Consider the following 26,339-nt stretch of genomic DNA (forward strand, 5'->3'; position numbering starts at 1 on the left):
GGGGCTTGAACTCAGAGCCTTGGGCCCCTCTCCCTTTGCTTTTTCGCTCGAGGCTGGTGCTCTACCACTTGAGCCACACCTGCACGTCAGGCTTTTTGGTGATTAATTGGAGATAAGAGTCTCACAGACTTTCCTGCCGGGGACTGGTCTTGAACCAGTCCTCGGGATCTCAGCCTCTTGAGTAGCTAGGATTACCAGTGTCAGCCACCAGTTTCTGGCCTTCCCCCTCCAATAATTTTGTGAACAAACTGACACTAGACTTGTTTTCTCGTACACACCCTATATTGAAAAAAATTTTTTAAAGTATATCCTGGGAGGAAACGAAACTAAACAGTTGAGTAACTGTTGAACCTCAAAACTAAAATGGACTTGTTTCTTCACTAAGCAAAGCAGGCAAATACTTAAGTGATAGACATTACTTAAATTGCCTGCCCTTTAAATATATGGATGAGCAATCTAACTAGAACTGTGACTTAGAAGCAAGTCATACGTTTATTTGGTTTTGACTGGAAGTTTCTATTTGAATCTCTCATCCCCGAATCTTAAACTTCTTAACTTTGAGCAAAGGGAAATACTCAACCCCCAAGTCCCCCTCCGACTAGTTACTTTAACTCTTTGGAGTTTGCTAGGCATTGCAAAAGTATTAGACTAACAGATTTGGGTGAGGTTCCATGTGTATGTCCCAGAAAAAAAATCTACCAAAGTCTAAAGACAGATGTTTCCAGTGCTGCTGAGAAGCAACAACAACAACAATTCTAATGCATCTGAGAGATAAGCTTTTGCAGTATCACAAGAAGATTAAAGTGGCAGACACTCCTTCCAGCGGAAGTTACTAATTCGGACCTGACTGATGCAGTTACCATAGCAACCCATGTTTCCTGGGAAACCCGAAAAAGGTTGTCATGGCATCTTTTGCTCTCTAGCCCCACCCCACCTTTCCTGCCCCTGTTGTTTCCACAAAAACCTTTCCAGATGGTTCCTACTTTATGTGATTTCATAAAGTAAAGCACTATTTGAATAAACCACACAAAGTTATGTCTGAAAATACATGGAGGTGAAAGGAATCATGAAATGTTTCTATTTCTATGTAAATCATCCACCCTTGTGACCCCCTGTGACTGAACCAAGAAGGAAAATATCTTTGAAATGTTTCCATAAGCCCCAATAAGGCATGACATGAATTAAATGCCAGTTATCCGGCAATAATTTTAGAAGATGCTTCTCTGCAATTTTCTAAGAAGTGATAATCCAACAAATAAAATGAAAAGCCAATGTAAACATAGTCTGCACATAAGCCAAGGAGAGATTCAGTGTACCTGAATCTTACCACAAGAGACCTTCAGATCTCCTTGTTAACATAAATAAAAGAAAAATCCAAATTGCACATCAGAACTGTCACCACCACACTTGGCAAGCAAAATTAACATCAAATATAAACAAATGCACCTTTTTAATGAGGAAATCACAGACAATAACAAGGATTGGGAATCTTCAGGAAATGCCTGCAAGTTTCAGCCACATGCTAAGGGCTGCCAGCAGACAGCCAGCATCAGGTGAGCACTGCATGGTCCCTTTCTATAGGGGGAAGCTGGGAGGTGTCATTCATAGCTAGATTCATTCCTGGATTAGGGGCATTATAAAACAGATCATTTTACATTAAGTTCCTTTTAAAAGATCATTTATAACATCTTTTCCATTTGTCCCATGTGACTAATTATCCTTTGGTTTCCATTGTTTGTCTCAAAATGATGACACTCTCTTCAGAACAACTTTCACCCAAGCTGAACTGAAGATTACTCCATTAATTTGCCAAACACTTGGCTTCTCAACAACCTGTTTCCCATTTTTAAAAAATAAATAAATAATGGGCAGAATCTGCAGCTGTTCGATTACTGGTCCAATTTTAATTTGCATAATTACTATCAGTAGCACAGTTCTTTGAAACAGTTAAAAATGGGAATAATAGTAACATTTTATTCAAATATGATCATTTTGTTTCATCCATATTACATAAATTATACATGATACAGAATTGCTTTTTGGTTTTGATGCTCAATTACTCTGTCCTACAGTTAATAGCCCTGATTTTAAAATTCATGATATATTTTCAGGTATTTAGAAACCTAACTACTATATGTGCATTTGAAAGACTGGGAAATAAGTATTGGAAATGTAAGAGAGGGAAGAGGAAAGCAATCTGTATATACCTGGTTGCTGCTTGTCTTTACCTATGTATATGTGTCTAAACAAGATACCTTTATATATATTCTCATTTGCTTTTTTGAGTTATTTTAAATATTGATCTCTTTGAACCAACATTTGGTTATTCTTAGTGACCAGAAATTCCATTTATGACTCATTTTTGAACATTTTAGAAATAGCAATCCTATAAAAATAATTTTGGTGTCTGTTCTTAAAAGAGCTTAACATGAAGGTGACAATTCTATTCACATGTATTCTGAAGATGTAAAACCCTAGATTCTTACATAAGAACAATTCAGAAGGGATCTTTTATTTCTTATCTAGAGAAATAGCACAGGTTTTCCACCTCATAATCCTGAGGTAATAGAATTGCTTCTAGTCGCCATATTGGAATCTCCTTAAAGGTTATAGGTCCTGTATCTTGAGTTTTTTTGCCTTTGGATATTTGATATTTTGTAATCTAGTGCCTATCACAGCAAGTAGCACCCTGCATGTTTGTTGAATGAATCCTACTCTCTTAATTGACAGATTTTTAATAAAATGGTTGAAGGAGAAAGCTCTGCAGGGTTTGAATTCTGACTGCTGTATGACCTTGAGCAAGTTACATAACCTCTCTGTTCACTGGTTTGTAATAGGAAGGCAGCAGTATTTGTAATATGAAGATAATAAGTACTTCATACAGGTACTATAAAATGTGTTATCACAGGTAGAACATTTAGATAAATTAAATTACATGACATGCATCAAAGACTTTACTGAGATTAAATTATTTTTTAATCACATTGCTCATGAGCACATGAATCATCATTGTCTTCCTATTTTATGACAGTAGTAATTGCCATTTATTAAGGGTCATTGATGTCCTGAGCACTTGTCAGTTCTTCAAGGTAAGTGTCATTAACTTCATTTTAGGATGAAAAAGACATGATTGAGGTCAGTGATTTCCCTGCCACTTCACAGTGAACAAAAGCCAAGCAAGAATTAAAAAGCAGATCATCCTGGTGCCAAAACCCAGACTACTTTTATTACCTGACTTGAAAGATAAAATAAATCCCTTATGGCTTTTAAGATTGGCTTTCCATGCTACTAATTAATAAACTCAAGTAAAGAAACATTATCTCCAGAAACCTATTTCAGTATACTGAAAATTAACCCTTTCCTAATAATCAGGTATTTTTAACCAGAAGAATCAAATGTAAGTTATTGAAACTAGAGAGAGAGTAATAGAAGATTGCTTTTTTCATGATGGATGAATCTGAATGTAATATTAGAAAGCATCATCAGTCAGACTTCAGTAACAATTCCTAGGACAATGGATATTTCTCAGTTTTGAGGTGAATATCCTGTTTAATATGCTTTAATCAACAGTGTAGGTTACTTTTATGGAATTTTTAAATTTTTCTTCTCCACGGCTTTGCTTAGGTTGTTGAAGGCCTATGAGAGAATTCAGTGTAAACATTTTCACTCTCCCTTATGGAAAAGGGAAGAACAGGAGGGTTGAAAGCAGGAGTTAGCCAGAAAATTGAAACATCTCAGGTTACTCTCTTACCCAGACACCCCCATGCATTTTTAAGAGAATCTGTGCTCTAAACAAAGGAAAACATCAGGATTTAATTTTGTCATGCATACTTGCTTTAGCACCTTCGCAAAGGCCCTGCATAATGTACCAAAATGAAAATGGATGGTGATTTGGACTTGAAGCATAATGCTAATGAGTCTGCATTTATCTATGCCTGTTAACTTTGCCTAACTAGAGTCTATACTATTGAGCATGTCTCTGTGTAGCTAGATTCTTGTGGGGAGAATCACTGCTCTCCATCAGCACCCATGGGGAAATGTATACAGCTTAGAGCTGGTGATCCAGAGAGAAACATGGACTTTAACATTTGCTAGTGTTCAATTCTTTTACAATGTTACAACAGATATTATGCCAGATTTCAATATGCACCAGTTGTGGTGACACAACCACAAACAGCTACACATAAAAGCATGATTTCCCTTATATCTAATCTTCTAAGTAAAATCTCAGGATTGAAATTTTAAAAAGGAATCCAGGGGCTGGGCAGGTGGCTCAGTGGTAGAGTGCTTGCCTGGCATGCATAAGGCCCTGGGTTTGATTCCTCAGCACCACATAAGCAGAAAAAGCTAGACGTGGAGCAATGGTTCAAGTGGTAGAAAACTATCCTTGAACTAAAGAGCTAAGGGACAACACCTAGGCCCAGAGTTCAGGCCCTACAACCAACAAAAAAAAATCCAAAGTTATGGTTTGTTTACCTAAAATTGATCCCTCTGTTAACTGCTGTTCATATAATATAGAAATACAGCATATAGAACATTTATCAATACTTTACTCCTTTAAAAATCATAGCTATAATTTATTGACTTCTATATATTTAAAATAGCACCATTTTCTACAGCAGTTCCAAGTCTTTCTCACCTCTGAGCTGTGAATAGAAGTGCTAACTCCTCTCAGTAAGAAATGCAGAGTCTCACATGTTTCCCCCCTCCCAACCTGAGGACATACAGAAACGCTGAGAGATAGAGGTGAGGAGCCCAGAAGGAGGAACAGGATATTTAGAAATTGTGTTTTGGGGTGGGATTTTATTTTCTTTTTGTTCTGGTTTATATTTTTACTAACTTTTAAAATAACGTAGATACAAGAAATGGTTGGTATTGCTAGTTTTCTGTAGTATAATGTGGCAATTTTAGAAGTATTAGGGAAATCTTTTTTTTTTTAATACACTTTCAGGGAATGGTTAATAACCTTTCAGAGAAAGTTAATGAAAGACGAGGAAGCCATGCTCAGCTTACTGGTCAGCCTTCACTCCTACCCTCCTCCCAATTTAGCCTGGTGTAGTGGCTCACACCTGTTATTCCAGCTACTTTGGAGGTGGAGATTGAGAGGATAGTGGTTGGAGGCCACCCCTATCACAGGAGTCAGGCATGGTGTTGAATGTTTGTGATTGCAGTTATGTGGGAGGTACACAAATGAAAATGGTAATTTGGTGCAGCCAAATCCCTGCTCAAAAGAATCCCTAAAGTGATCTGCATGCTGGTGACTCACACCTGTCAGCCTAGCTACTCAAGAGACTGAGATCTGAGGAAAAAAGTTCAAAGCCAGCCTGAGCAGACAAATCCCGAGAGATGCTCATCTCCATTTAGTCAGCAAAAATGGGAGTGGAGATGTGACTCGAGTGGCACAGTGTCAGGCTTGAGCAGAAAAAGCCAAACAAGAACACAAGATCCTGAGTTCAAGCCCCAGTACCCTCCCTCCCTGCACTCCCCCCCCCCCACAGTAACTAAAAGCCAGGTGCATGGCTCATGTCCGAAATCCTAGGTACTCAAAAGGCTGAAATCTAAGCATCGCAGTTGAAAGTCAGCCCATGCAGAAAAGTCCATGAGACTTTGATTATCTGCTATTAACCACCAAAAAGCTGGAACTGGAACTATAGGTCTTATAATCTTCACCATACTCTTTAGCCTTGTGCACAAAAGTTCAGAGACAGTGCCCACGCTCTGGGTTCAAACCTCAGGATGAGCACCAGAAAGAAAAGAAAAAAAAAAAACAGAAAAAGAAAATGAAGAGAAGAAGAGTAAAGCAACACACACACACACACACACACACACACACACACTCACACACACACACACACACACACACACACACACACCCCTAACTAAAGCTAAAAGAAGACCAGAAGCATGATTCAGCACTCTATTTCATACAAAGTGCAAACAAAAGGCCTTATAGCTAGTAAAGTAGTAAAGTCCTGGCTAATTCAGCCTTCCTTCCTTCCTCTCTGGCCTCCTTTGCCACACTCCCATGTGATCCAGTGCAGCAAGGGCATTGGTCCTGCTTTTGTTGGATTATAGAAGCATTTCCACCTTGAAGGCTTCATGCATGCAGCTCTCCCTGCCTAGGATACCTCCTTAATACCCATATGTTCATTCCTTCCCATGTTGCCAGACAGCTCTTAACATGGCAGTCTTCTGTCATTATGTTTTCTCTACTCAGTTTTCTCTATAATGTATTATATATTTTATTTGTTTGGTTTATTGTCTGTTTTCCCTTTTCATCCTTGAGGTCATGACCTAGACTAGTAGCTGTAATACAGATTGTGCTCAATTAGTATTTATTGGAGGGAGAGATGAGAGGAAAGGAAATGGTATTCCCATCTGAGTTGTTTCCAACAAATAAGCAAAATTTTCTTATTGTGCTTCTTCTGGCTTATCAGCCTCAGCATGCTCTTAGGAATTAAAATTCCCTTTGCTAAAGCACACTCCAACAGGTTTTTTTCTTATTTTCTTATTGTTATTATAAAGGTGATGTACAAAGGTGTTACAGTTATATAAATCAGATAAAGAGTACATTTCTTTTTTTTTTTTTTGGGTCCGGTCGTGGGGCCTGAACTCTGGGCCTGGGCGCTGTCCTTTAGCTCTTTAGCTCGAGGCTAGTGCTCTACCACTTGAGCCACAGCACCTTCCGGCTTTTTTCTTTTTGCTTATGTGTTGCTGAGGAATCGAACCCAGGGCCTCTGGCATGCAAGGCAAGCGCTCTACCACTGAGCCACCTTCCCAGCCCAAGAGTTGATTTCTTTTGTCTCCTATTTTCCCCATCTATCCCCCACACCAGCAGGTTTTCTACAAGAAGCACTGCCAAGTGTGGGGATGGATTTCTTAACATAATTAACTTAAACAGCACATCATATTAGGACCTTCCAAGGGTACCTAGAAATTATGAGGCTTCATGAACTTGATTTCCTATGTAAAAGTTAATTTTAGTTGTGTGTGTGTGTGTGTGTATAGACTCTTCAACTGGTACAGCAAACTCAGAACAAGAAAGTAACATCTGTTGAGGAACTCATCTATGTAGTAGACAGTCTAGGAAACTTAACCTTAGACCTGATTTTAATTTTAACGAGTCCTAAAACTCCTTGAAGCCTTCACTATTATGGGCACTGATTGAGTCAGGCATTAAAAACCTTAGCAGGGAAGCATTAATTAGGTAACAATGGCTCATGCCTATCATTCCAGCTACTCAGAAAGCTAAAGCAATGAAGGATTATAGTTTGAGGCCACCCCTGGCAGAAAAGTTTACTAGACTCCATCTCCAAAATAGCCAGCAAAAACCTGGGCTAAATGTGTGGTTCAGTAGTAGAAGATCAGCTGAGTAATCATGAGCCCTGAGTTCAAATCCCAAATCCTAGTACATGCATACATATATGTATATATATATATATATATATAAATCACTATAAATAGGGCCTTACTGGATAAAGTTACTTAAAATAACCTGAATTTTAAATCAAATTACCAAACTGCATGGTAGAACCACAGGAATCAACTATTCTTTGTGTTTGTGCTAGTACTGGGCCTTGAACTCAGAGCCTTGGGCTCTTGCTTAGCTTTTTTATTCAAGGCGGGACTTGCCTTTTGAGCTACACAGCTCTACTTTTTTTTTTTGTCGGTCGCCGGAGCTTGAACTCTGGGCCTGGGCGCTGTCCCTCAGCTCTTCAGCTCAAGGTAAGCGCTCTACCACTTGAGCTACAGCGCCACTTCCGGTTTTCTGGTGGTTTATTGGAAATAGGAGTCTCACGGTCTCTCCTGCCCGGGCTGGCTTTGAACCACGATACTCAGATCTCAGCCTCCTGAGTAGTTAGGATTACAGGCATGAGCCACCAGCGCCCGGCTCACAGCTCTACTTTTTGCTCTTTGCTGGTTAATTGGAGATTAAAAATCTCAGAAATTTTTCTGCCTGGGTTGGTTTCAAACCACAATCCTCAGTTTCACCCTCTGATGTAGCTAGGATTATATATGTGAGCTACCAGCACCCAGCTGTGGAATCGGCTATTATGGAAGGAAATGAGGACACCCAGTCCACAAGGAGTAAGCACAGGTTCTTAGGAAGACATTTTTGTTATTACATTTAAGTTGTTGTGCATAGGAGCTTCAATTGGACATGTCAATTTATTAGTACAATACATCTTGATCAGCGTCACTCCTTCCCCATCTTCCACGTGTGCACATTCAATTGTTTTTAATTTTTTAATTATCTTTAAATAGTTTTATAAAGGGGCTTCAGTTCAGTAAGTCAGTTTATAAATGCACTGTGTCTTGATCAGTGTCACCCCTTCCATTATTCTTCTCCATCTTTCCAAACCTCACCCACACAAGAGGGGTGACAAATGACTTGGTTCTGTTTTCCCATGTGTACATTCCTCTCTTCACTCATCTCCTTCTCCATCTCCCCCCGCCACTCAATACATGTTCCAGCTTCCTGGTATTCATTTTGCTAAACTAAACAGTTGTTAGAATAACTTTAATAATGTCAAAACTTAGATCACTTAGGCAATCTAGTTATTTGTGTTGGTATTAGGAGAATGCTGGAAGCGGTGGAAAACTGCCATGTTGTCTCATGGAAAGACTAAAGCTAATCATAACATTGATATGAGCACTGCAGACATGGCCACAATTTTAGGTAATATTGTGACAGATAGGAAGCAAGATTCTTGGGATGGCAATTGGCAGGAACTTTCTCCATGCACCTTCCGAATATTCCCTCTGCCTCAATTGCCCAAGTAAACCAGACCAAAGAATGACTTGGCTGTTGACTTTGCCCATCCAAGTAGTCCAGCATCCTTACTAAAAATGCCAGCAAACTAAAATGAACATAGAGCTTGAATTTACTTAGAGAGACCAGCAAAAGTTAGAAACTGTTGTGCATGTATTGGTTTGGTCACTTAAGGCCACACAAGACAGAGATCATTCCTCTCTTCTGAAGGATGCATCATTAGGACTTTAAAAAAAAAAAAAAAGTACAAAAAGGAATTGGAAGGACTATTTTGTTTTGTGGACCCCACAACATTGTTTGTTTTTAATTTTTTTGCTTTAACTGGTTGTGTTTTTTATTTTCCCTCCCCCAATCCCCTCCACTTGTACAAATCATTTCCAACATATTGTCTTGTGTATATCACTGTTGCATTGGCTCCCTCCTTGTTCTTTGTGTCACTATTCTGTTGTTCCCCTTCCCTTCCCTAATTCAAATAAATGTATATACAATACCAGGGTACCAACATCAAACACAGTGACAACAGGGGATATACCATGGGGAAGAATATACAAAAGAAACAAAAAATCACATAGTACAGACAACAACAAAGGAAAACCTGTGTTCATGTCCTGGAGTTCGTTTCACTTAGCATCATCTTTATGGTCATATGTACATAGTTATTGAGCTATTCTGCTCATCTGCCAATATCCTAGACATATACTAATTATTGCAAATAAGGGAAATCATAGAACCTATGTTTCTTTGAGTCTGGCTTACTTCACTAAATATGATTTTTATTATCTAACTGAAAGTAAGAGGTAACCTCATGGGTCAGTATATTTTATATTTGCTCTCATGCATGGTTACACAATAATAACATATCAGATATGCACTCATACATAATATATAAGAAATGATGGTAGAAAGCATATTTAACAAGAATGATGTATGTCAGATTTCTAAAGGACAAAATTTGCTTGGTAGGGAAAAACAGACAGAAATATTGGGAAGAAAAGTTTATAATTTTAGCATAATCTCAAACCTTTTAAAACTAAACTTGCTTGAACTTTACAGATCACAGTAAAAATGAAGTTTCAAAAATGTATAATGGATGTGACTTTTCTATTGACATAAAGCCTATAATTGGAAGAGGTTTTTTGGTTTGTTTATATTTTTCTTTTTTCTTTGTCATACCTAGGATGTGAACTCAGGGCCTTGTGCTTTTGGTAGTCATTCTACCACTTGAGCCATTCTCCCCACTAGAGAAGCCTAGAGTTGTTAGTTGCTACCTGTGCAGTAAGTTATTACATCTTCTCTGTCCAAAAGGTCCTTGGAGAGCCCTATGTAAAGAGCTGCAGAACGGCCCCGCCCAGAAGGATGCTCAGGATGGAGAATACGGTGGCGCCTCCATCACCGATGCCCTCTCTCTGCTACCACATGTTTTTATTTCAGCTAAATTGAATAGTTCATCCCTAACAAATGCTTTATATAGAAAAAGCAACTCAAAGCTGGAGGATACTCTTCATATTGTGTGCAGCATAATGGATACTGATCAAGAGATAAAGAACATTAAAAAATATTAAGGTATCATTTCAGCCTTTTGATATGTTAATGAAATCTAATCATACAAAAGTAGTGTTACAGATAAAGAAAGCCTAAATGTGTGTTTCTAACCAGTCAATTATTACTGGTTATTTTTTAAAATTACTGGACTATATTTACATTTGTGTTATAGTCTATGTTCTGAGTGATGTGCAACATTATTTTTCAAGATTCTTTGTACCAAAGGCTCCCACACATAGATCAGCCCATTTACACATAAATAAAGTCAACACTGTGCCCAAATGAATGGTATTAAAGAGAGACTTGCCTAAGAGAAATGTGCCTTGCTTACTTAAGCATTCTTTTATTTTTTACTTTAAAATGATATTTAAAATTAGGTTTAGGTTTTAGTGGACCTTAACTTTACAAAAATAAAGTCGTACTTAGTATATGTTGAAGTTGTCTATCTTGATAAAATGTTTAACATTTAGTTATACTTTTAAACAGTCATGTGTCATATATTAATTCAACTTTATTTTCATGGGATGTTCATGGGTGAGACAAAGTACATTCTTAAAGATATATAGATATATAGATATAATATTCCACCCGATGTTTATAACCTTTCCTGCAAAAGTATATGTGTAAAAGATTCTTGGACTCATTTTCTATTTTTATATTCTTTAAGAAATGGAACTCTTTTCCAATTGAAAAAAGTAAACAAGCAGACTTTTAGTTGGGAAAGAGATTTAGGAGGTCATGAAGGTGGCTTCCCATTTGGGGACATTTCACTTCTGTGCCATTACTAATATATTGACTGTGACATTTCAGCAGAACGGTAGCTATTTGTATATTATTTTGTAAGCCTTACAGGAAGTCAAACTGTGAACATTTAGTATACAGAAAACTTTTTTTCATTTCCATATTTTATTTTCAAATAAACCTGAACAAATGTGTAAATAATCTCCTGTTACTTAAATGCATAACATAATAATGCTAAGTTACAAAAAGAGCACCTGTAGAATTTTAATTTCTGTCAAAAAGCCAATATTAGAAACTTTCAGATGCCCTATAAAAGGAAATACAAATGGTGAATTTCATTAATCTAAAAGAACCATTAATTCAGCAACCATTTACCTAGTAGCCACAAAGTAAATGGTAGGAAATACAATCCAGATAACTTTCTTGGAGGCAAGGTCTACAATGAATTGTTCACATTCTTCTTTGTGGTCAAAATTTGCAGAGTAAATCATTATAGGAAAAAGTGAAAAAAAAATGACAACATTCAAATTTGACTTATGTGAACCTCCATTCAGGATTTGTCAAACTGGGTATAGTAGCTCAAACACGTAATCCTAGCTTCTTGGCAGGCAGGATTCTGAAGGATTGTGATTTAAGGTCAGCCAGGGCAAAAAGTTCATGAGCTGGAAACTAGAGGCTGGACACAATGGCGCATACCTGTCATCTGACTTACAGGGAGAGCACACGGCCAAACACTGTAGCATGTGCCCAGTTATGCAAGGAAGCACAAATAGAAGAATCACAGTCTAGGCTGGCTTGGGCATTAAGGAAGACCTTATTTTAAAATAACCAACACAAGAACTGATGGAGTGGTTCAAGAGGTAGAGCACCTACCTAGCAAATATGAGGCCGTGAGTTCAATCCCCAGTGTCACCAAAACAAAAGACAAAGATGATTTGTGATGAAAATGAAAAAGATAGCCATCCCTTTGTTTTCGTTCTGTGATAGTCCATGTAGTAGAGATACTGGACTAGGAAATAGTTCATTACAGCTTTCTTGAACTATTATAACTGACCATCACAGCCTGGTTAGCAGGAGCAGTCCTTATCAGCTACATGAATGATCACAACAAACTCACCAACTTCCATGGAAGTTCTTCCATGTCAGTGTTTCCTGAAAGATCGGGTGATGTTATAAAACTAGACATAAAAAACTACCTTATCAGAACACCGATGACATAGCTTTAAGCATTGTAGTATTTAAGTGTCAAATTAGCATCATTATTGCAGGCTACCGTTTCATGTAGAAATAAAACATGGGCTTATACAATCAAGCAAAGCACAGAATACTATCAGAAGAGTAATCTACCATGCCAAACACGTTTTCATATAATAGGTAGTGAAAATAGACTAGTTAACAGAAGACTGACAATCGCAACCCACTTTCAGCCTGTGGTACCTCAGATTGTTAATTACTTTTTCTAAGTTTCAGTTTCTTCAATTGCAAACCAAGTATGCTGTATTAAATAATCTCCAAAGTCCTTCCCAGTTCCCAAGCCCTTTTTTATGTTTCTTTCTTTAAGGCTTTGAAGAATTCTAAGTACAAAAAAATTTTTTCTGATGTATTTTTATGAATAAATTGAAATAAGATTTAAGCCTTCCAATTGATTATGCAAGAAGGAAATAAGATTTTTTTCTCCTCTAAGAATTTTTACTCATCTATATGTAATAGGATCATTTTAAAAGGTGGAAAAATCACTCTACAGAAGGGAAAATAGATGAATGATATAGCTCGAAAGGAAAGGAGAGTATTTGGCAAATTTAATTATATGTTAAGGTGATTTGCAAATTGCATGGGAGATGCTAATAGGGTGCCAGAGATTTATTGCACACTCAACAATGTATAGCTGAGAATGCGGGAAGGTAGAGCAATTGAAGTGTTTGCCTTATGTTCTCTTCATTCTTTTGTTTTCTAACCTATGAGAACTTCTGCAGGTATCTGCAGCTGTTGGTCTGTGCTGCCAGGCACTGTCATGTGACTCACAATGATCCCGTTAGCTGCTCAGAACCCCAGTTTCTTTACCAGGAAGGTGAAAAAAGTTAATTTCTTTAACTATGTATTTCTAGCAAATACTATGAGCTTTTTACACCTGTTTTACTGTGTTCATATATACATCTATATAGCAAATACTATGAGCTTTTTACACCTGTTTTACTGTGTTCATATATACATCTCCCTAAGAAGCCACACAGCTCTACTCAAAGCCAGACATTGCCATCTCCAACATTGTGAATGGATATCAGCAAGACATTCAAAAAAATTAAGCCTTATTTTTATTCTGGCCATGGATTAGCTATAATTTCATCTCATCTTTGAATGCAGAGTTAATTAATTAAACAGAATGTCTTCTCAAGTTACTCTTAATTTTTGTAATTTAATACTCAAATGCATTGCATTTATCAATGAACTATGGCTGTCGGAAAGGTGCGTATTTCTCTCAAACTTAATGCCCTTTTGGTCCTAGAAGCAATGACTGCAGTGTACAATAATGTACATAAAATTTTGTGAATTTTTAAGTACAAAGGAGGCCTGTTCGAGCCATATTGTCATTGATTTTGCTCAGGAGTGAGGAATCAAATTCAGGGATACACCAAACATTTTTGTTTGGCATTAGTGGATAATTGGTAATTGATGGGTTATATCTTTTGCACAGCAAAGTTAACGGGTGACTGTACCAATTGGAAAGCAAGAGTTTATTCTTGTGGCTGGTTTTTATGGTAGAAAGAGATTAAGGCTAGAAGAGTGCTAGAATTTGGACACTAGAAAAGCTGTCAAAATGATAGCAGTCCATTTGAATAATACAGAAATATTTTGTCATACCAAGATTATTTGTCCAGAGGTTTAGTCTTATATCCTTATCATTCAGAAAAGAGGGGGCGCAGTTTTTAAAGGCCTCTGTCATAATAGGAAATGTATATTTTGACTAGTTAAACATTTAATGTGGTCATTTTGGATTTTGTGAATCTGAATTTTCACTTTAGATGTAATCGAGTCTGTCGTGTGCATATTAGGGTTAGTGATGTTCGTGAGAAGTGATTTCAATTCATTTTGTGTAAAGTCAGTGAAATTTTGCTAAGTGGTAATTCTAGTGTATTGTGTGATGGTATATCTGACAACCGTTTGTGAACTGCCCTTACAAACCATAGTAGTATCTCTTGTGGTAAGTTGTTTCTGTGGTGTGATCATAATGGTTAGTGGGGGGTGGGGGAGGTTAAGTATTTAGTTTACTTAAAACTGTTGAAATGTTTTTCTTAAATACCATAACATTGTGTGAATAGAAACCAAATAAGAATATCCACTTTTTTCAATTTTTAAGGACACTGTATAGACCATTTTGGGAATGGCCCATAAAATGGTGTCATTTATGTTAAAAAGCTCCCATACATAAAAATATATATGTATACATAACATATGTATGTGTATACATATGTATACATATACATATATATGTATGTGTATATATATATGTGCACATACAATACACACAAGGGAAAGCAAACAGTAAATATATTAAGTGTTTCATGAATATTTTTTGAAATGTTTACCAATGATAATTATACACAGGTCAGAGTTACAAAAAAACAATCCACTGAAGTTTTTCAGCAAGTTTCCTATGTGTTTATTTACATTCATCTCATAATTTGCAAGGATCATGAACGTACTCTACTTTATCTCTAAGACACCATCCACATGGGGTACTAATACCATCTGAAGTTTAGAAATTGAGCAATAAAGGTTTGAAACAATCAAATGACTTCTCCAAAATTCTTTGACTAATAAGTGACTCTAGGAAGTCGCTATCTATGTAGTTCAGATGATACAATGTCAATGGTGAAAAAGCCAAGAAGAGTGAAAGCTCCTGAGTTCAAGCCCCTATACGGGTACCAAAATTCTTTTTAAAAAGTAGTTCTGAAGCTCATGTTCTTTATCCTCTGACATGATTTCTTTTAAGCCTGTCATTGCCATTATATTTAAAACTTGGACCAAAATATATTTTAAAGATGCAATGGAAATTTTCAAGTTTTAGTGGAAAGGTATTATTGCTATTGTAAAGTCAGACCTCTTTAGGTGCTTCACAGTTTTTGTCCTCCTTCTGGTAATATCCAGATGTTGTCCACCTAAAACAGATTAAGTCCACACATCTGACTACAGACACTCACTTCGCATAATGTCAACATGCTGAAAAATGGTCTTCCCTGACCTTTCTCATTTATTCGTTAAAATGATCACAATAGACAGAGACAGAACCACGAGGCGTTCTCTCTAAAGAAACCTCATTTCCTATAAATACACAAAAATAACTGGTTTTCATTAAATAACAGCATTATTAACATTAGTCATAGTTCAAATATTTGGCAAACTTCCCCCCACGTATTTCAAAATGCATCTAAGGATTTCCCCAGATCAAATTACAATCTAATAACTGCTCAATTTGACTATGGAGCAGATTCCTGCACTGATTTCTAACAAATGCTACATTTTATTCTTCCTTAAACAACAGATAGACACTGTTACTGCTTTCCCTTGTAAGTCAACAGTCTGTGATACATTCTGTACTTTTACTGACTAGCAATGCAATGTTACTGTGAATATTTAAATGAAACCTGTACTTATTATATCAGAATTTTAAATTTTCTAACATTGAATTTTGTTCTCCTCAAATAGGTAAGTCAAACAAGTATTATTTTGTATTGAATGAAGTAATCATTGTTCTTAATGATAATAATAAATAATGGAATTCTGAATATGATGTAAAAATCACATATTTTACATATTCATTTTTGCCTTTGAGTTATGTTAACTTATCACATAGTAATGTAAAGTTAAAATGAACTCTGTATCATGTTCTCTGATGTCCTTGTCATAATAATTTTGGCCTTCTGTTAAGTAAATACCAGTAAATATCTGTGAGTTTTGATGATGTGACTTTTTATCTGATCCATTTTTAAAATTTTGTTGTTGGATTTAAAGTGTTTTCATTGCAAATGTTATGTGCAAAATTCAATAAAAGACCAAGAAAATTCCTGTTACTCATGTTGATAGTTCCAAATGACTCCCTCCCTTTTTTCTTCCTTTCTTACCTGGCCTTCTTCCTTCCCTCCCTCCTTCCTTCCTTGTTTGGTTTTCTCAAACCAAGAAACATCAAAACCAGGGCATTGTTAACAGGAACATGTGGGTGAGCTCTGTACACAGGCATATGTGCTCCTACATACTGTAATGAGACTTGAGTGCATTTGCTTAGCAAGTCTTCTGGATGCTGACATTCCCTGGGTTTCTTCTACTACCCTTCCCTCTCTGACACCATTGCTGCTCCAGTAAAGTGTGAAAGAAGAATAAGTTATTTGCAATAAGTATGTCCTTAAAAAGGGGAGGGGTGCTGGAGATTTTGCTTAGAGGTGGAGTTCTTGTCTAGCATGCTTAAGGCCCTGGATTTTGTCCCCAGTCCCACAATAAACAAGCAAAAAATTTTTTGTCGGTTGTGGGGTTTGAACTCAGAGCCTGGGCATTGTCTCCAAGCCTCTTCGTGCTTAATGGTAGTTTTTACCACTTGAACTGCAGCACCACTTCTGGTTTTTGGAGTGGTTTATTGCAAATAAGAATCTCATGAGGACTTTGCTGCCTGGGCTGGCTTCTAACAGTGATCCTCAGATCTCAGCCTCTCTAGCAGCTAGAATTATGGGCGTGAGCTACTTGGCCTAAACAAAATTTAAAAAAAATAATTATGTGCCTTTATGTTCTGTGCCAACACAGAAGTTATGGCACATCAAATGGATATTATTTCATTTAAAATTATATTAAGATTAGAGATAAATGATATATTGACAGACTGACATTCTCAGACTTGTAGATTATGGTCCTCATTGTTAATATCTATAATAGTAAAGTGTTGAGACCATTTTGCTTTCAGAGTGTAGTCTGTGTGTGTGTGTGTGTGTGTGTGTGTGTGTGTCTGTGTGTGTGCACGCGCGCGTGCACGTGTGTGTGTGTGTGTGTGTGTGTGTCTGTGTGTGTGTGTGTGTACTGGGGCATGAACTCTGGGTATTGTCCCTTTTTTTGTTTGTTTTTCTCAAAGTTATTGCTCTACCATTTGAGCCACAGCTTGGATTCCAGCTTTTTGATAACTAATTTCACTGATTTTTCTTCCCAGGCTGGCTTTAAGCCACAATCCTCACATCTCAGCCTCTTGGTTAGATGGGATTACAGGTGTGGGCACCAGTGCCCAGCTCAGGGTATATTCTTATGTTGCTTTTTGTTGTTGTTGGTGGTGGTTATGGGGCTTGAACTCTGGGTCTGGGCACTGTACCTCAGCTCTTCAGCTCAAGGCTAGTGCTCTACCACTTGAGCCATCACTCCACTTCCAGCCTTTTCTGCTTATGTGGTGCTGAGGAATCAAACCCAGGGCCTCATGCATGCAAGGCAAGTACTCTACCACTGAGCCACCTTCCCAGCCATGTTGCATATTTATATACCACAACAGAGTAAACTTCTAGCCGTCACTCTTCATATACCCATTGTTCTTATTTTCTACTAGTGTTTATTCTGATTTCTTTTCCTATTAAGCAGCCAGTTCCTTTTACAGTGTCAACAAATCACCAAAACAGAGCCCGCCCCCCTCTCCTGACACTCTCCCCTCCATCTGGAAGTTTAGTTTGTCTAAAACAAAAATTGTAAGTGTATATTTAGATGTCTTCATGTATATACCAATTAGCTACTAGTTAAGTGAAAAAAGCATTCTCCTAAGCCTCTAGTAGCTACCAGAAATAACTTTTTAAACTTTCAGGTCATACAATTTGGGCGGTGGGCTCCATAAGCCATAATTTCTAAGTATGTCATGTCAAGAAACCAATTTGTTAAGTTACAATTAAATTCTTTAAGAGTAAATGAAGATACACAGGTTGTTTCCAAGGTTGTATAGGTAATCTCTTTGGATTAAAGGAATTACATTGCTGTTGGACTTCAACAGAAATTGGTGCAAAATTATTGAAGCACACCTCCTGGTGGATTAGGGTCTACTCAAGTCTCAGCTTACTTTCTTTTTCTTCCTTTTGTTTTATAGCCTTGATGAGTCTTGGGTCCTTTTTTCTTCCTTGATTCTACTATTAATAGGTTTCATAGCCAAGCACTGAAGGTTCATGCCTGTAATACTAGCTGCTCAGGAGACTGAGAAATCTAAGGATTGAGATTTGAAGTAGAAAAATCCATGAGACTCTTATCTCCAATTAACCACCATAAAACCAGAAGTAGAGCTGTGACTAAGCTTGGTCTTCAGTGAAAAAGCCATGGGACAGCACCCAGGCCCTGAGTTCAAGCCCCAGTATCAGTATCAAAAACAAGAAGGTTTCATTAAACCTAACACGGGTTATTTTATTTTGTTGTTTATAGACACACACACACACACACACACACACACACACACACACACACACACACACCTACCTCTTCATTCACTCTAATTGCTATCTGACTTGAGTCATGGTGAGGAGTACATCCTGGAAATGTAAGAACCAAATGAAGAAGTAAGACTTTGGTGACAATAGTGTTTCTTAATATTCAATGTCAGGTTTTTTTTTGGAAATGCAATTCCATGAGAAGGAACCAAGCTAATTGCCTAGAAATCTTGTTTCAAAATGACAGGAAATTTATACCTGTGGTATGATCAAGGCCTGGTGTAATTTGGTATAACAAATGCTCTGGTGTGTGTGTGCGTGTGCGTGTGTGTGTGTGTGCATGTGTGTGTGCGTGTGCGCGCGCGTGCGCGCGCGTGTGTGTGTGTGTGTGTGTGTGTGTGTGTGTGTGTGCATGCGTGCATATTAGTACTAGGGCTTGAACTCAGTGCCTAGGTGCTGGTTCCTTACCATTTTTGCTCAAAGATGTTGCTCTACCACTCCACCCACAGCTTCACTTCTGGGTTTTTTCCTGGTTAAGTGGAAATAAAGAGTCTCGTGGACTTTCTGCCTACACTGGCTTTGAACTGTATCCTCATATCTCAGCCTTCTGAATAGCTAGGATTATAAGCATGAGCCACTGGTGCCCAGCAACAAATAGCTTTCAGTTGAAGACAAGGAACACAAACAGATTCACTAATACTCCTTATTAACTTTGACACGTCAGTGAGAAGTGGATATTAGGTATTTCCAGTTTATAACAATTATGGAAACCATGAAAACAGTTATCTCCACATAAGCTGAATTTAGGAATAACTGAAGACTACATGATATAAGTTAGAGGGCCTAATCGAAATCCAGAAGCTGGACTTCAAGGTGACAGAAATACCTTATATATCTCTGTAGAACGACTGAGGAACTCTGCAGAGGAAAAGGCCTGTGTTGCCCTTTGACGTGGCCATGGATGCAGAAGTAATTAGGCGAGAGAAATAACATTCATAAATGTGGATGCAAATTTCTGAGGCAGAATTAATTTTTGCCTTCTAATTTCTAGAGGCAATTTATAAGACTATTGGAGCGCTGTAAGTCCCAGTCTCAAGAAAGTAATGAATTTGTGATTTTAATACGCTTGTCCCTCTGGGCACTTTCTAGATTAGCACTATCAGAATAAGCTCTTGACACGTGTAGTGGCCAAGAGAAAAACTAGCATAGTATTCCAGAGGGATACGATATATGTACCTAGAGTTAGACAAGATTAGACAGCCCCGTGGGGGTACTGCCAGGAAGCAATCTACATTCTCAAATTGTCTATAGTACATATTCATGAAGTCTTACATCTATATGGTGCTTTACAATATTTATGATTGTGTGTGTGTGTGTGTGTGTGTGTGTGTGTGTGTGTGTGTAATCCATAATATAAGCAGGGTAGGGAATGTGTATCTGGTTTTTGTCTCCACTACTTATACTCAAGTTCTCAACTTCCTCAAATCTCTTCAGGACTTACTGTTGGCTGACTGCTTTCTCCTTATTTCTGTGACTTTTTTAAATACATTTTTTAATTGTGAAAATACCATACAGAGGGGTTACAATTACATGAGCAAGGTAATGAGTACATTTCTTATCAAGCATTGTTGCCTCCTCCTTTGTTTCCCCTTCCCATCCCTTCCCATCTCCCTCCCTCCCCAGAGCCAAAGTTGTAAAGTTTTTCGACATAACGCCTTGTACATCTCATTGGTGCAATGGGTCCACCTGTATCCCTATTTAAATAATTTGTTTTTTCCCTTCCCCTCCCCAAATTATACCAACATCAAACACAATGAAAACAGGGGTTATACTGTGGGGGAGGGACATACAAAGCAACAAAGAAATCATTTTATAAATATGTTAGAAACAATAGCAAGAAAGAAAAACCATTTGAGTTCTTGAGGTTCATTTCACCTAACATCAACTTATCTGACCTTTTCTACTTGACTCAGACATATACTAGTTATTGCAAATAAGGGAAACCATGGGACCTATGTTTCTTTGGGCCTGGCTTACCTCACTTAATATAATTTTTTCCAAGTCTTTCCATTTCCTAACGAATGGATCGATGTCATTCTTTCTGATGGAGGCATAGAATTCCATTGTGTATATATACCACATTTTCTTGATCCATTCATCTACTGAGGGGCATCTGGGTTGGTTCCATATCTTAGCTATGGTAAATAATGCTGCAACAAACATAGTCATGCTGGTAGCTTTAGTGTGGTCTTGTTTGTGATCATTCGGGTAAATGCCCAAAAGTGGGATTGTTTTGACTTGTTTTTAACTTATCTTTCGATATCTCCCAGTCATTGACTTGCTTTTTTCTTTTACCTTTTAAGTGCCACTGCTCCCCAAGGTTCTGAGAATTTCTTTTCTCCTTTCTTTTCCTTTCACCCATCTTTCTCCCTTTTCTTTCTTTCATTTTGTGCTGGTACTAGGGCTGGAATTCAGGGTGCTCTACCACTTGGAGTCACAGATCTGCTTCTGACTTTTTGCTGGTTAATTGGAGATAAGAGTCTTGCAGACTTTCCTGCCTAGACTGCTTGGAACTGTGATATCAGCCTCTTGGGTAGCTAGGATTACAGGTGTAAGCCACTCATACCTGGCTGAGATTTTCTGAGTCTGTATCCTTCTGGCATAATGTCATCCATTGCCTTAGTTTTTACTACTACCTGAGATTTTTTTTGATCTCCAACCCAGATTATATGCTTTCTTTACCACACTCCAGATGTTTTCACAGCCATTGAGGAGGGACTACTCACATTCCATTCTTGTTGTTTAAATGTGTACCCATACTGGGGTTTGAACTCAGGGACAAGGCTGGCACTCTATCACTACCCTCTACACTTCTGGCTTTTTGTTGATTAATCGGAAACCAGAATCTTCAGGATTCTTCTGCACTGGCTGGCTTTGAATCATGAGCCTTGGTGAATTGTAATTCTTAGACCTCAGCCTTCTAGCTAAGATCATGTGAATCATTCTATGTGGATCATTCCATACTCCAGGTTCTTACAGAACCTGCCAATCTACTGCTTGAAAGATCAACCCTAAAACCCATGTCAGCCCATTTTCTTTCCATAGATAGTCACCTAATTCAATTAGGACAATTAGATGTTCTCTCTTTGGATGGAGAATATGGGCTTAGAAACAATTATACAAAGATCTATGGAGCCATGGTTAGCACCAATGCAACCCTATATCAAGATAATCCAGTCCTAGTGAAGTCCTAGTAGAGAAGTGAAAAGAAAAAAAAAATGACAGAAATCGAGCAGAGCAATCCTGTTGCCTCTGTGGAAGATGGAAAGTAGCTTGGGACATTTTCCACCTCTCCTCCTTGCCACTGGCTTCTGTGGTATTCAAATGTCATAAGCCAAAATTACATTGGCCATCTTAATAGGATTTTCTGTCCCACACAAACAGATGTCAGTCTCCTAGATCTCAATCTTCTAGATGTCAATCTCCTCACTAGAGATATTTTCTTGAATGATTTCCAGACTATCCAAGATTTCTCTAGTTTAATCCTTGCTCTCAGCAATCCTGTGCCAATGCATTTTCTGACTCTGGGATTCAACCACTAATGAAACTTTGTACAAACCTGAAATTCGAGTGACTGACTGTGGTGGAGAAGTTGAGATCAGGAGGACCAAATTAGAATTAGCACAAATTCTATTCCAACCATTAAGCCAGGTGTGGTGACTATAGCTATGTGACTATGGGAGGCATGGTAGAAGGATCATGGTCCTAGGCCAAATCTAGGCAAAAGCATGAGACCCTATCATAAAAATAACCAAAGTAAAAAGGATTGGAGGTGTGGCTCAAGGAGTAAAGCACTTGCTTATAGGACTGGGATCAACTAATCGCAGACTTCTTCTCCCGCACTCTTTTTGGCCAATAAACCTTGGTGCAACGTTTTCTACCCCTTCTATTTCTGAAGTGCCAGTGTCACTGGAACAACCTCATGGATTTTCTGTAAAACAGACAAAGTGATCTCTCTAAGTCAAAATTGTGCTGGCTTTTCCAGCTAGAATATTTTAGTGATTCTTCCTTTTGCTCTTTAAAATCACGCCCACATGTTTTGACATGACATCCAAGTCCTTTCATGATTTAGTCCCTGTCTTCCTTTCTAACCCTAACCTCATTTCTCATACCAGACTATCTGCTTCTCTGAATTAGTGTGGATTCCTTATAAATGGTATGTCCTCTCTTCTGTACACCTTCACATTCACTGCTGCTTCTGCACAGAAAAATCTTCATACCTTCTCCTTCTCCATTCCTCTCATCTACATGGTTCTGCGTAGATGAGTAGCAGCTCATTTCTTCTGTGTGTGGGGGTGGGGTGGGGGGTTGTGTGTGTGTTCATGTGCATATATGTACACACCAGTACTGGGACTTGAACTCAGAGCCTCATGCTCTTCCTTGGCTCCCTTATACACACCCCACTGGAGGCTGATACTCTACCATTTGAGCCGCATCTCAGTCTTGTCTTTTACAAACTACTAGAGGTTGTAAGTGTTGATATTCTTTTGTTCATAGGCTCCCAGTACTAGATTGGTGAACTGCTCAAGAAGCCATTTAAAAAACTTTAAAAATAAAAATAATAGTTAAAAGTATTTTGAATTCAATAAAACTCTAAATCTCTCTCTCCCTGTTAATTTTGAAATACAAAATTAAGTGTTGAGGAAGTTAATCTGTACTTTCAAGTCAACCACAGGTACCTCATCAAGTTGGTGTTTGAGGAAAACTGTTTATTGTTCTAGGAATCTTCAGAGTCCTTATTGTAAGCCGTTTGACACAGAAACAGGAAATCAAATTTTTGAAGAATAATTTTAACCTCACTATTTAAACATTTTCAACAGTTTCTAGATGCCATGTTTCAACTTTGAATCCTTTGAAGTAGTTTGCTTGGATGAGATCTCATGTATTTAAACTGTGCAAGGTTTGCCCATTGATTACTCTATAAATCCTAGTCAAAATAACTCCCAGTTCAAACATATTTACACATTCTCTCATTCTTGTGGAATCTACTAGAAATTAGCATATAACAAATTAGCAATAACAAATGCTGGCAAGGTTATGAAGAAAAGCAAATACAGTTGGCAGAATATAAATTAGTACAGTCTTTAACAAAGACATAAAGAGGTCCCTCAAAAAATGTAAAAGTAGATCTACCATGCAATCTAGCTTGCCAACTTTGGGGTACACAGACAAAGGAAATGAAACAAGCAGACCAAAGAGATACCTTGTACCTATGTTTATAACAGCATTATTCACAATAGGTAAGATGTAAATTAAACCTCAATGTCCATTAGCAGATCGATGGATTTTGTAAAATTTGCTACATTTACACCATTAGCAGCAAAATGGATGGAACTGGAGAACATTATGTCAAATGAAATAAGCCAGCCACAGAAAAATAAGCATCATATGTCCTCTGCCATCGGTAGGTATAAGCTTAAAAACAAAGATGACCTAAATGTAGAATTGTGATTAACAGTGGTTAGGAAGGTTGGGGGTGGGGAGAGATTAGGAAGGTTTGGGATGGGGTAGACTGAATAAAAGGAGATTAGATATAATCAGTGGGTGGATGTTGACTGCATGCATTGATAACACAGTACACCCCATTAAGATGTGCAACTAACATATGATAATGGAAAATCAAAACTAAAAATTACCAGGCACTAATGACTCACACTTGAAATCCTAGCTACTCAGGAGGTTAAGATCTGAAGATGTGAAGTTCAAAGCCAGCCCAGACATACAAATCCAAAAGACTCTTACCCCAATTAACTAGCAAAAGGCCAGAAATGGAACTGACTCAAGCAGTAAAATACCTGCCTTGAGTGAAAAGGCTAAGAGAGAATGCCCAGACCTTGAATTCAAGCACCAGTACTGGCATAAATAAATAAACTAACTCAGAGTAAGATTTTAGTTGCTACCATAGAAAGCCTAGCAAAAAAGAGAAAAATATTTTAGTTACTGAAAATTCCAAGAAAACTCCTTAATAAAACGAAAAATACAATTTTGTCTGCCCATATTAACAGAGAAAGAATGTAGATTACTGAGAGGAGGGGCACAAAATACTAACTCTAAAGGTTGGAAATGGGTCTCAGCCCTTATTCATTGCAATTCCTTTAGGCCTGTTAAAGAGGAGCTTGGAGTGTCAAAGAGGAAGATATAATTAATGGAACTGGTGTTGGTGATTTATTCAGTGACAAATTACAAGGCTGTTATTGCAACAGGCTCCCCTTAGCTTGGAAGGAACAAAGCAGGCCTATTGTAAGGATGATGCCTAAGAACCATTGTCAGATAATATAATTCTCTCTTCCCAGTGGTTACCTGCCAATTCAGGAGCCTTTCAACTGGAATCCAATTGTGTGGTTTCTATTTGCAAAGCCTTTCAAAATCTCTTAAGATTCCTAATGCCAGAAAGGTTTGGCATTTTGAAATGTACCTTTCTGTCCACCTCTGCCACACTCTCCTATTTCCTATCTGAGGTTGAATGAATTGACACCTAAAGAGCTAAAGGTACCAATTGAAAATAATATAATACATATAATAATAGTAATAATAATATTAAATATCCTGATCTGTCTGTGAGTCTTTGTTTTAGATAATACCGACTTTGTTTAAATAATCTAGTTAACCATGACAAGCTTTCTGCACTAGGGTAGATAATAGTTCCTTGAACTAAAGGAGTTGGATTTTCTGGCTGGTAGTTCATATCAATTGAGATGCCCTTTTTAAGAAAATGAGCCCATGTAGATGTACCAGGTTCTTGAAGCTACAAAGAGCCTAAAATGTCAAGGGGATGTTGACTTCACATTTCTCTCTCTAATTTCACACATTTCTTCACAGTTAGCCCATCCCTCGAAAAAAGTGGCTTACAACTCCTGGGATTTTCAAATCATAGGATTCATCGTTGTGAGTCACTGGCTGATTCATCTTGTGAAGTAGCTAACCCTCTCATCTTATTGCCCAGCCTTTAATTCCTCCACTGGTAATTCAGAAGTGAGCTTGCAGCTGCTATAGATCACCATTAGTGTGAGTTGTTTTTTAAAAAAAAATGTCAAGAGTTTTGTTTTGGGTTGAGTTAATTATTTTTTTTTCTTTTTTAACTATGCTTAAACTGAAACAAGAGCTTGCCAGAGATTTATAGTAGGAAAGTACTGCTTTCAAACAAGAGTCAAAATTTCAAGTTAATGTTTTAATAATCATGTCTTTATTTGGCTCAGTTTTACTTGGATTTTTGCACCACAAAAAAATCATACCCTTGAAGCATGAATAAGTCAAACACTATCCAAAAGAAACACACATAAAAAAAACTTTAAAATAGTCAAAAAAATTGGTTTTATTGAGTTTTAAGCTTTAGGAGCAAAGCAAAGTAAGTACTATCATTTGACTTGCAAAGCAAGAGGAAAACCTTTTACAAGACATATCTCAGCTGGGGCTGGGAAGGTGGCTCAGTGGTAGAGCGCTTGCCTTGCATGCATGAGGCTCTGGGTTCGATTCCTCAGCACCACATAAGCAAAAAGAAAAAAGCCGGAAGTGGCACTGTGGCTCAAGTGGTAGAGCACTAGCCTTGAGCTTAAGAGCTGAGGGACAGCGCCCAGGCCCAGAGTTCAGGCCCCACGACCGGACCCCCCCCCCCCAAAAAAAAGAAATATCTCAGCTTTCTAGTAAAAAGAATATTAAATTAAAGGTAAAAATAAAAATAAATTGAGGCTGGGCAGCAATTGCTCATGTCTATAATTCTAGATGAGGTGAGAATGGAGGTTTAAAGTCAGTTAAGCCCAGTCCAGACTCTTATCTCCAATTAACCACCAAAAAGCTGG

At 37.8% G+C, this 26,339-nt stretch overlaps 1 long non-coding RNA gene across 1 annotated transcript; it reads left to right on the forward strand.

The window, feature by feature from the left end:
• Positions 1–122: 122 nt before the first annotated feature.
• Positions 123–16,140, forward strand: LOC122111315. Its single transcript, XR_006147996.1, has 2 exons — positions 123–1,553; positions 10,079–16,140. It is a non-coding gene; the product is annotated as an uncharacterized LOC122111315 (long non-coding RNA).
• The last annotated feature ends 10,199 nt before the right edge of the window (positions 16,141–26,339 follow it).

This window comes from Dipodomys spectabilis, unplaced genomic scaffold (assembly GCF_019054845.1).
Source record: "Dipodomys spectabilis isolate Male_0828 unplaced genomic scaffold, ASM1905484v1 ptg000002l, whole genome shotgun sequence".
In the NCBI taxonomy this organism is placed as follows: domain Eukaryota; kingdom Metazoa; phylum Chordata; class Mammalia; order Rodentia; family Heteromyidae; genus Dipodomys; species Dipodomys spectabilis.